Here is an 11893-nt window from a genome sequence, read left to right on the forward strand (position 1 = left end):
CGGCCCCCGTGATTGTCTGCCGATATGTTGTACATTTAAAAAACAAAATTACACACATTTTTTTTAACACTGTTATTGCTGTGAGAAGGAATGTAAACATCCCTTGTAACAGTAATAGGCAGTGACAGGTACTCTTTATGGAGGGATTGGGTTTTTTTAACCACTTGCTTTCTGGACACTTAAACCCCCCTCCTGCCCAGACCAATTTTCAGTGCTGTCACTCTTTGAGCCTAGGTTCACACTGCTGCGAATTCAAAATCGCGGTAAAATGCGCAATTTTACCGCGATTTCGCGGCTGCGATTTTGGCCGCAATTTAATGTAAATCGCGGCCCGAAATCGCAAAAAGTAGTACAGAAACTACTTTTTGAAATCGCAGATGTGGCGTCGCACTGATTAGGACAGTGCCATTGCCGACAATTGCCGCCGATTTGAGATGCGATTTGACATGTCAAATCGCATCTCAAATCGTTCCAAATCGTACCCAGTGTGAACCAGGGCTGAATGACAATTGCGCGGTCATACAACGCTGAACCCATATGACATTTTTATCATTTTTTTCCCCACAAATAGAGCTTTCTTGTGATGGTATTTGATCACCTCTGTGGTTTTTATTTTTTGTTAACAAAATTAAAAAAGACAGAATAAAAAATAAATAAAGAATACAAAACCGTTTTATATTTTGTTATAAAATTCTGCAAGAGGGTAATTTTTCTCCTTCATTGATGTACACTGATGAGGCTGCACTGATGAGCATTGATTGGCTGCACTGATGAGCATTGATTGGCTGCACTGGTGAGCACTAATAGGCGGCACTGGTGGGCACTGAGAGACGGCACTGGTGGGCACTGATGGGTGGCACTCAAGGGCATTGATAGGTGGCACTGGTGAGCACAGAGAATAGGCACTAATAGGTGTCACTGATAGATGTTACTGATAGCTGGCAGTGATGGACACTGATAGGTGGCAGTGATGGGCGGCAATGATGGGCACTGATCAGCGCTGGTAGGTGAGATTGATAGGCAGCACTGCTAGGTGGCACTGATGAGGCACTGACTGGCACCACTGGTGGGAATTGATAGGTGGCACTCGTGGGCATTGATAGGTGGCATTTATTGCACTGGTGGTCATTGTGGGCACTGGCAGGGGGCACTGGCAGGCGGTACTGGTGGGCACTAATGAGGCTGATGTGCCTCTTCCACTGGGGACTGATGTAAGGGGATTTAGACATGCTTGGGGCAGACTCCGACCAAGGCCAGATCAAGGGGGTGCTGGGGTGGGCTCTAGCTCACCTATGAACAATGTTTATAAACAATGCTACTTTATATCTCTCTAGCTCACCTATGTATAATGCTTATAAACAATTAAAATTTGTATCTCTATATCTCCCATCTTAAAGGAGTTGTAAAGGAAAAAAATTGTTTGCCTAAAATTAATGGGCCAGATTCAGAAAAGAGATACGACGGCGTATCTCCTGATACGCTGTCGTATCTCTGAGTGCGGGAGGTCGTATCTATGCGCCTGATTCAGAGAATCAGTTACGCATAGATATCCCTAAGATCCGACAGGTGTAAGTGTCTTACACCGTCGTATCTTAGGCTGCATACTATCGCTGGCCGCTAGGTGGCACTTCAGTATAGTTACGCGAGGAATATGCAAATTAGTATTTATGCCGATTCAGAAACGAACGACCGCCCGGCGCTTTTTTTTACGTTGTTTGCATTAGGCTTTTTCCGGCGTAAAGTTACCCCTGCTATATGAGGGGTATGTGCGGCGTATCCTATGTTAAGTATGACCGTCGTTCCCGCGTCTAATTTTGAACATTTTACGTCGTTTGCGTAAGTCGTTCGCGAATAGAGCTGGACATCATTTACGTTCACGTCAATTCCAATACGTCCTTGCGGCGTACTTTGGCGCAATGCACACTGGGATATTTTACGGACGGCGCATGCACCGTTCAAAAAAAACGCGGGGTCAAGTCAAATTTAAATAAAACACGCCCCCAACATCCACATTTGAATTAGGCGGCCTTACGCCACAACACATACGTTACGCCGCCATAACTAAGGGCGCAAGTTCTTTCTGAATACAGAACTTGCGCCCAAAGTTACAGCGGCATAACGCATCTGAGATACGTTACGCCGGGCGGATAGATACACCATTGTATCTGAATCCAGCCCAATGTCTGCAAGGTAGACAGACAGAATAGTGTAACGATTCTGTTAAAAAACAAGTAAATACCTATTAAATTCCTTCATCTATATCACCTCCGGCGTTCTAGTTTCTGTTCTCTCATTCACTTCCTGGTTTGCGGCGCTCGTTCATGTAAGAACTACATTTCCCAGTATGCATTGCGGCACGCCCAGTAATTCACACCTCCTTGAAGTCTCTAACACGTAGAGAGCATCCTGCCGCACAGATGTAGTTCCCAGGAGGGGGCGAGCACGTCACTGACCACCGCAGTAAAGCCTCCCTTCACGGTGGTCAGTAACAATCAGACAAGCAGGAAGTGAACAGAACAGAGAAGAAATAGAGCAACTTCTGAGCAAAAACGAACAATGAGGAATGTCTGCAGGTAAAGGATGCTTATTATGAAAACATTTTTTTTCCTTTACAACCCCTTTTCCAACTTCATTATGAAAACGACGTTGCCCACCCACGATCGTTTAAAAAAAATGCTCTAGCAAAGCGCGGTGACGTACAACACGTACGACGACACTATAAAGGGGAAGTTCCATGCGGATGACGCCACTTTTGGGGCTGCTTTAGCTGATTCCGTGTTAGTAAAAGACGATTTGCGCTTTTCTGTCTGTTACAGCGTGATGAATGTGCTTACTCCATTATGAACGGTAGTTTTACCATCTCATAACTTGCTTCTGAGCATGCGTGGGTTTTTAACGTCGTTTTAGCCCACACACGACCATTTTTTACAACCCGAAAAACGACATTGTTTAAAACGTTGTTAAAAAATGCAGCATGCTCGGAAAAAAAATTGTTTGTTTTTCAGAACCTGAAAAATGATGTGAAGCCCACACACCATCATTTTAAATTACATTTTTTTAAAACAAAGGGGCAGATCCACAAAAGGATTACGCCGGCGTATCTATCGATACGCCGGCGTAATTTAAAATTTCCCGCGTCGTATCTTTGTTTTGTATCCACAAAACAAGATACGATGGCATCTGGGATCGATCCGACAGGTACGCCGTCGGATCTTAGATGCAATTTTTCGGCGGCCGCTAGGTGGCGTTTCTGTCGAAATCCGCGTTGAGTATGCAAATTAGCTATTTATGGCGATCCACGAACGTACGTCCGGCCGGCGCATTTTTTTTTACGTCATTTTCGTTCTGCTTTTTCCGGCGTATAGTTAAAGGTGCTATATGGTGGCGTACTCAATGTTAAGTATGGCCGTCGTTCCCGCGTACAATTTTTAATTTTTTACGTCGTTTGCGTAAGTCGTTCGCGAATAGGAATTTGCGTAGAATGACGTCACCGTCGTAAGCATTGGCTTCTTCCGGTCAAATTTCGAGCATGCGCACTGGGATACCCCTAGGGACAGCACATGCGCAGTTAAAAAAAACGTTGTTTACGTCGGGTCACGTGTGTGACATATGTACCGGCCTCTTCCCCACTATCCATCCTGAAACAATGGGGGGGGGGGGGCAAGGGGGATCCGGGTAGCAGAAAGAAGATGAACAGAGACAGGTAGGGTTGCGGCGGTGGCATATATTGGTACCGTACCCTGTGTTTTGTTCCTGTAGCAGTTGAATGTTGGGGAGAGGGAGAGGAGGAGAAGCCTACTTTCAGCTGCTACAGGAGGAAAATACAGATCGGTTCCACTATATCCCCAGCCCTGCTGCCCTTCCTGTCCAGATTCTGGGGGTCGGCAAGGAAGGATTGCGGTTTACTTGTCACCTACCCACGATCGTCAGGTAGATCCTGATTGACGGGTTGCCAACCTCAGGATTAGGGTGTGCCCGGGCACACCCCTTGCACACGCCTATGAAGAGGACCAAGATGGTTGGTAGAGCAGGACACATGAACACCAGATCGCAGCAGGACAACACTGGATTCAACAAGCAGGTGAGTATCTGAATCAAGGTCAATCCAGAATAACAGGTAAGGTAGGGAGAGGGTAAAAAAAAACAAAAAAAAAAAAAAAACTAGAAGTTCCTCTTTATGGCAACCGAACGAAAATTCTGCATTCCAGATAAAAGTTTCCTGGAAGCGAGACGAGCCGATTCTACTTCTTAACCATATTTACAAACCTCCGGGCTTTTCTTCAAGAGGTCAGCAGGAAATAAAATCCATTTGCTTTGTTTTTCAGATGCTCCGCTCCAGTCTTCCCACTGTTAAACAACCCTGCCTCTCCCTGCGAAGGGTCTACTCACAGATGTACAGCATATCGGGAGGTTTCATCACACCCTGCATGCCGCACACAGTCAGATAAATTACTGAGCAAGGATCGGCTATAAACAGGAATTCGGACGCTGTGTATTATACAAAAAGGAGATGATAAGTGACCTTGTACACAAACATGTACATATGCTAACAATCAAAAGATTGCATGTATCTAACAATCACCTAAAGTTTAAACATAAGTTGCCCTTTAAAAAAATACCTCAACCTCCCTGAGTGAAGCCCACCTGGGATAACACTTAAAGTGGATGTAAACCCCAATTTTTTTTTTTTTTTTTTTGATGTCACAATGTAGAGTATAAGATTTCCTATCATCTGTGCCCAGTCTTGCCACACAGAGTTAATCCAGCGCTGAGCAATCCTCTTTTAATGTTCAGTGAAAATTAACAGAATTCCAGATAAAAACTTGCCAAATTATAAAGTCCGTTTCTCTGTTCTTGCTTTGTGTTACAGGTTATTTACATATCCTGGTAATATACAATGAACTTTGGATTACCTCATATTATGATAAACATAACATAACATATGATAAACATGTCCAAGCTCTAGATATGTAAATAACCTGTAACACAAAGCAAGAACAGAGAAACGGACTTTATAATTTGGCAAGTTTTTATCTGGAATTCTGTTAATTTTCACTGAACATTAAAAGAGGATTGCTCAGAGCTGGATTAACTCTGTGTGGCAAGACTGGGCACAGATGATAGGGAATCTTATACTCTACATTGTGACATCCACTTTAACCTTTCTCTATATTTGATCCAGCTATCTTTCATCCAACAAGTTCCTGGCTGGTTCTTCTATGTACTGCAGATACAGGCTCATTCATTTCAATGGTTAAGCTGTACCGACAAAGGGCCGGATTCACGTAGCTCGGCGCATCTTTGTGCCGGCGTAGCGCATCTCATATGCGCTACGCCGACATAACTTTGAGAGGCAAGAGCAGTATTCACAAAGCACTCGCCCCCTACGTTGCGCCAGCGTAACGTAAATTGGCCGGCGTAAGCCCGCCTAATTCAAAGTAGGGAGGTAGTGGGCGTGATCTATTAAAATGAAGCGTGACCCTATGTAAATGAAGGGCCGAACGAGCGGCGCATGCTCAGAATCACGTCGAATTTACTCCCTAAGATACGCCGGCTCAATGGCAACGACGTGAACGTAACCTTACGCCCAGCCCCATTCACGTACCACTTACGTAAACGACGTAAAATACGACGGCTGTTCTGTCGTCCATACCCTAACATGACTTACACCTGCTTTAGGTGGAATAACTATACGCCGGACGTACGCCTTACGTAAACGGCGTATACTCATGCGACGGGCACAAGTACGTTCGTGAATCGGCGTATCTTGGTCATCAATGGAAGCGACCCTTTGCGGCCAGCGTAAATATGCGCCCAAGATACGACGGTGTAGGAGACTTACGTCGGTCGGATGGAGCCGAAATTCAGGTGTATCTTATTTTAAGCATCAGGCGCATAGATACGACGGCGCATCAGTGCACTTACGCGGCGTATCAGAAGATACGTCAAGGTAAGTGCTTTCTGAATCCGCCCGATGAATATAGTTGAAGAATCAAGGTGCAAAAGAAACATCATCCAGTTGGAATAAGTCTTATTTGTTCATTAAGTCCACTTGCACCATCCAGTTGGAACAAGTCCTAGTTGTTCATTAAAGGGGTACTAAAGGTTCGCAGATTATTTAAAAATACTTACCTCCACTGTGCAGTTCATTTTGTGGCCCCCGATCCTCGTCTTCTGGGGTCCCACGGCGGCTCTCGCGGCTCCTCCCCGCAAGAGCTAACCCCATCTGGGAAGCGCTCTCCCAAGGGGGTTAGCTTGGGGGCGCGCTCCCGTGCCATACAATTGGTGTCCATAGACGCCAATTGTATGACTCGGCCCCGCCCCCGGCGACTGCGTCATTGGATGTGATTGACAGTAGCGGGAGCCAATGGCTGCACTGCTATCAATCATCAAATGAATAGCCGACAAGACCTGTTGATGGGAACAAGGACCTCTTCCCGACAACTCTGGCCGTTGGTTGTCGGGGTTTGCGGGCGGGGAGCTTATAGGAATCCGGGAGCCCCCTTTAATAAGGGGGCCCCCAGATCCCGACCCCCCACCCCATGTGATTGAGTATGGGGTACATCGTATTCCTACCCATTCACCTGGAGGAAAAAAGTGTAAAAAAAAACACACTACACAGGTTTTTAAAGTAATTTATTAGGCAGGTCCGGGGGTCTTCTTCCGACTTCGGGGGTCTTTTTCTGACTTCGGGGGTCTCCTCGTCTGCTCTCAGTTGCCTTCTTCCTTCTGCCGGGCTGCTCCGCTATCTTCTTGCAGCTCTTTTACTAGCGGCGGCCCAGTCTTCTGCGTCGTCTTCTCCCCTCTTCTCCGGTGTCCTTCTGCCGGGCTGCTCCACTATCTTCTTGCAGCTCTTTTACTAGCGGCGGCCCGGTCTTCTGCATCATCTTCCTCCCGCTGTAATGCCAGGTGCGCTGTGCGCAGCGATTTATATAGGCCTCTTATGATGTCACAGTCCCATCATGCCTTGGGTGGTGACGACATAAGGGGCGGGGTCGCCGGGTGATATCACCCAGTGACCACGCCCCATGCCGAAATAAATTGTTGCGCACCGTGCACCCGGCATTACAGCGGGAGGAAGCGTTGTGTCAACATCGAAGAAGGAAGAGGGAGGAAGACGACGCAGAAGACCGGGCCGCCGCTAGTAAAAGAGCTGCAAGAAGATAGCGGAGCAGCTGGGCAGAAGGACACCGGAGAATAGGGGAGAAGACGACGAAGAAGACCGGGCCTCCGCTAGTAAAAGAGCTGTAAGAAGATGGCGGAGGAACCCGGCAGAAGGAAGAAGGCACCGGAGAGCAGAAGAAGAGACCACCGAAGTCGGAAGAAGACCCCCGGAGCCAGGGCCGGACTGGCCAACCGGGATAGCGGGAAAAATCCCGGTGGGCCGGCTGCCTGGCTGTTCCTGGAGGCCGCTGTGAGGGCAGCGGCGCCTGAAAGAAATATGGCTGCGGCCGGGCCGACCTACATGCAACTGCGCATGCGCCAGCGGCTCAGCGCCGTTCCGAAGCTAGCCGTGCACGAGAAAGCTCGTACAGGCTCGGCAAGTTTCGGGAATGCGGGCGCATGCGCAGTGACACGACGGCGCCGAGCGGCGCCATTTTTAAAATGCGCGTCGCTCACTGAGGTGAGGTCTTGCACACGCCTGTGCCTCTGAGTCTTCCTACATTCCCTCCCTGCAGGCTGCAGGCAGTGTCTGAACTCCTTCCCCCCCTCCGACCTCCTGACCGCCCATACAGCGTCTAAACTCCTCCCCTCCGACCGCCCATGCAGCCTCTGACCTCCTGTTCCCCCCTCCACAGCATCTGACCTCCTGCCCCCCCTGCAGCCTCTGACCTCCTGCCCCCCCCCCCCCTCTGCATCCTATGACCTGTCCCCTCCCCACAGCCTCTGACCTCCTGCCCCCCTCTGCAGCCTCTGACCTCCTGTTCCCCCCCTGCAGCCTCTGACCTCCTGTCCCCCCCTCTGCAGCCTATGACCTGTCCCCTCTCCACAGCCTCTGACCTCCTGTTCCCCCTCTGCACAGCATCTGACCTCCTGCCCCCCCTGCAGCCTATGACCTGTTCCCTCTCCATAGCCTCTGACCTCCTGTTCCCCCCCTCTGCAGCCTATGACCTGTCCCCTCCCCACAGCCTCTGACCTCCTGCCCCCCTCTGCAGCCTCTGACCTCCTGTCCCCCCCTCTGCAGCCTATGACATGTCCCCTCCCCACAGCCTCTGACCTCCTGTTCCCCCTCTGCAGCCTCTGACCTCTTGTCCCCCCCTCAACAGCCTCTGACCTCCTGTCCCCCCCTCTGCAGCCTATGACCTGTTCTCTCCCCACAGCCTCTGACCTCCTGCCCCCCCTCTGCAGCCTCTGACCTCCTGTCCCCCCCTCTGCAGCCTATGACCTGTCCCCTCCCCACAGCCTCTGACCTCCTGTTCCCCCTCTGCAGCCTCTGACCTCCTGTTCCCCCCCCCCTGCAGCCTCTGACCTCCTGTCCCCCCCTCTGCAGCCTATGACCTGTCCCCTCTCCACAGCCTCTGACCTCCTGTTCCCCCTCTGCACAGCATCTGACCTCCTGCCTCCCCTGCAGCCTATGACCTGTCCCCTCTCCATAGCCTCTGACCTCCTGTTCCCCCCTCCACAGCATTCTGACCTCCTGCCCCCCTCTCCGCAGCCTCTGACCTCCTGTCCCCCTCCGCAGTCTCTGACCTCCTGTCCCCCTCCGCAGTCTCTGACCTCCTGCCCCCCCTGCAGCCTCTGACCTCCTGTCCCCCCCCTCTGCAGCCTATGACCTGTCCCCTCCCCACAGCCTCTGACCTCCTGCCCCCCCTCTGCAGCCTCTGACCTCCTGTCCCCCCCTCTGCAGCCTATGACCTGTCCCCTCCCCACAGCCTCTGACCTCCTGTTCCCCCTCTGCAGCCTCTGACCTCCTGTTCCCCCCCTGCAGCCTCTGACCTCCTGTCCCCCCCTCTGCAGCCTATGACCTGTCCCCTCTCCACAGCCTCTGACCTCCTGTTCCCCCTCTGCACAGCATCTGACCTCCTGCCCCCCCTGCAGCCTATGACCTGTTCCCTCTCCATAGCCTCTGACCTCCTGTTCCCCCTGCAGCCTATGACCTGTTCCCTCTCCATAGCCTCTGACCTCCTGTTCCCCCTGCAGCCTATGACCTGTTCCCTCTCCATAGCCTCTGACCTCCTGTTCCCCCCTCCACAGCCTCTGACCTCCTGTCCCCCCTCCGCAGCCTCTGACCTCCTGTCCCCCTCCGCAGCCTCTGACCTCCTGTCCCCCTCCGCAGTCTCTGACCTCCTGTCCCCCCCTCTGCAGCCTATGACCTGTCCCCTCCCCACAGCCTCTGACCTCCTGCCCCCCCTCTGCAGCCTCTGACCTCCTGTCCCCCCTCTGCAACCTATGACCTGTCCCCTCCCCACAGCCTCTGACCTCCTGTTCCCCCTCTGCAGCCTCTGACCTCCTGTTCCCCCCCTGCAGCCTCTGACCTCCTGTCCCCCCCTCTGCAGCCTATGACCTGTCCCCTCTCCACAGCCTCTGACCTCCTGTCCCCCTCCGCAGCCTCTGACCTCCTGTCCCCCTCCGCAGTCTCTGACCTCCTGTCCCTCTCCGCAGTCTCTGACCTCCTGTCCCCCTCCGCAGTCTCTGACCTCCTGTCCCCCTCCGCAGTCTCTGACCTCCTGTCCCCCTCCGCAGTCTCTGACCTCCTGTCCCCCTCCGCAGCCTCTGACCTCCTGTCCCCCTCCGCAGTCTCTGACCTCCTGTCCCCCTCCACAGTCTCTGACCTCCTGTCCCCCTCCGCAGTCTCTGACCTCCTGTCCCCCTCCGCAGTCTCTGACCTCCTGTCCCCCTCCGCAGTCTCTGACCTCCTGTCCCCCTCCGCAGCCTCTGACCTCCTGTCCCCCCCTATGCAGCTTTTGATTTCCCCTGTACCATCCGCAGCCTCTGACCATCTCTTGTCTTATATCAGATCTGAAGAGGAGTCGAGAGTGGGAGTGCTGCCAGGATGGGGGTTCACGGGAAAGTCAGACATGTATGGACTGTGGAGAGGAAACTATGGGACCAAGCTGGAGCCGAGTTATTGAGCCCCGCATGGTGCACCTGAAAGGAGGTCAGTGACAGCACCGCCAGGCCAGTCTGAGGAGGGGGGGGGGGGGTGTCAATACAATATTGTAAGGGGGCACTGATCTAAAGGTTCCCCCCTTATATCAGTAAACCCCCTTACCTTAGTGTTCACTTTCTGCGTTAGGTGGTCTCTGGTCACCAGAGTCCTCTCCACATTCCCAGAGTTTCACTTTACAACATAGTCTGCAGGATTCAACCTTACAGTGCAAGGGGGCACTCTTATGTAAAGGGGAATGCAGTGGACTCTGATATAAGTGTGGTCTCTGGTCACCCGTGCCCACCTTTATATTAGAGTTTGACCCCTTTCACACTGAGACGCTTTGCAGGTGCTATAACACTAAAGATAGCGCCTGCAAAGGGCCCTGAAAGAGCCGCTTCTGCCCATTGAAATAAATAGGCTCCGCAGATATACCGCCGGCAAAGCGCATGATGTTGGGCTGGTATAATGCTATGGGGCTGGTATGAAATAATTTCCAGGGCTGGTTTTTATTCCCAGTCCGGCCCTGCCCGGAGCTGCCTAATAAATGACTTTAAAAACCTGTGTAGTGTGTTTTTTTGACACTTTTTTCCTCCAGGTGAATGGGTAGGAGTACGATGTACCCCATACTCAATCACATAGGGTGGGGGGTCGGGATCTGGGGGCCTCCTTATTAAAGGGGGCTCCCGGATTCCTATAAGCTCCCCGTGAGCTTTTGGTCGGATATTCCGACTGTGTGTAAGCTCCATTCCGACAACAAATGTTTGAGAGCTGGTTCTCAATTTTTCCGACAACAAAAGTTCTTGGCGGAAATTCCGATCGTCTGTATGCAATTCCCGACGCGCAAAAGTCCTACGCATGCTCGGAATCAATTCGGCGCATGCTCGGAATCATTGAACTTAATTTTTCTCGGCTCGTCGTAGTGTTGTACGTGACCGCGTTCTTGACGTTCGGAATTTCCGACAACATTTGTGTGACTGTGTGTATGCAACACAAGTTTGAGCCATCATTCCGTCGGAAAAAAATCCACGGTTTTGTTGTCTGTAATTTTGATCGTGTGTACGCGGCATAATTCTAGTTATGTGCCATTGAGTGAGCAGAAACATTGAGGGTTCAAATCTCGGGCCGGTTCCTGCTAAACCGGCCGACATTCGAACTGTGTATGGCTGGCCCAAAGAACTTTCTACTAAAGTATATTATTGTTCGTTTTTTTGGCCTTGTCGTTCTAATCTGTGCACAGACTTTACAACCAGTATCATTATGCAATTGGTATCTATTAGTGCAGGATTCCTATTGGTATTCATATGTCCCCAGGACCCATGCTGAGTTTTTGCCTTCTGGCCTTCCCAACGTCCTAGGAAAGCATTCACATGCAAGAAGCTAAGGATGGAGATGGCTATTGTGCTCTATGGCTAGATCTAGTCAAACACGTTATTTCATAGGACACTGGGAGCTCCATAGGATATAAACACTCATCAGTCCTGGGTGGGCGAGGCAGTAATGACACCACCTTACACCAGTCTGTGATATGTACGTTATGTTGGGAACTGGAGGAGGGGGAGGTAGCAGAAGCTGCATTTCTGCAGTAAAAATACACTCATCTTTTCAGTGGCATACGCTATGGGACTCACAGCTTCCTGAATTACATTTTCATAAAGACAAGGGGCCGGATTCAAAGAGAATTGCGAATTATTTTTGTTATTGCCCTGCGCCCCCGCAAATTTGCTCCGCTGCCCTTGATTCACGGAGCATAAGCTCCGTAAATTGTGCGGGCGCGCCGGCACAATGCCCGGCGCAAGAGCG

This window comes from Rana temporaria, chromosome 12 (genome assembly GCF_905171775.1).
Source record: "Rana temporaria chromosome 12, aRanTem1.1, whole genome shotgun sequence".
In the NCBI taxonomy this organism is placed as follows: domain Eukaryota; kingdom Metazoa; phylum Chordata; class Amphibia; order Anura; family Ranidae; genus Rana; species Rana temporaria.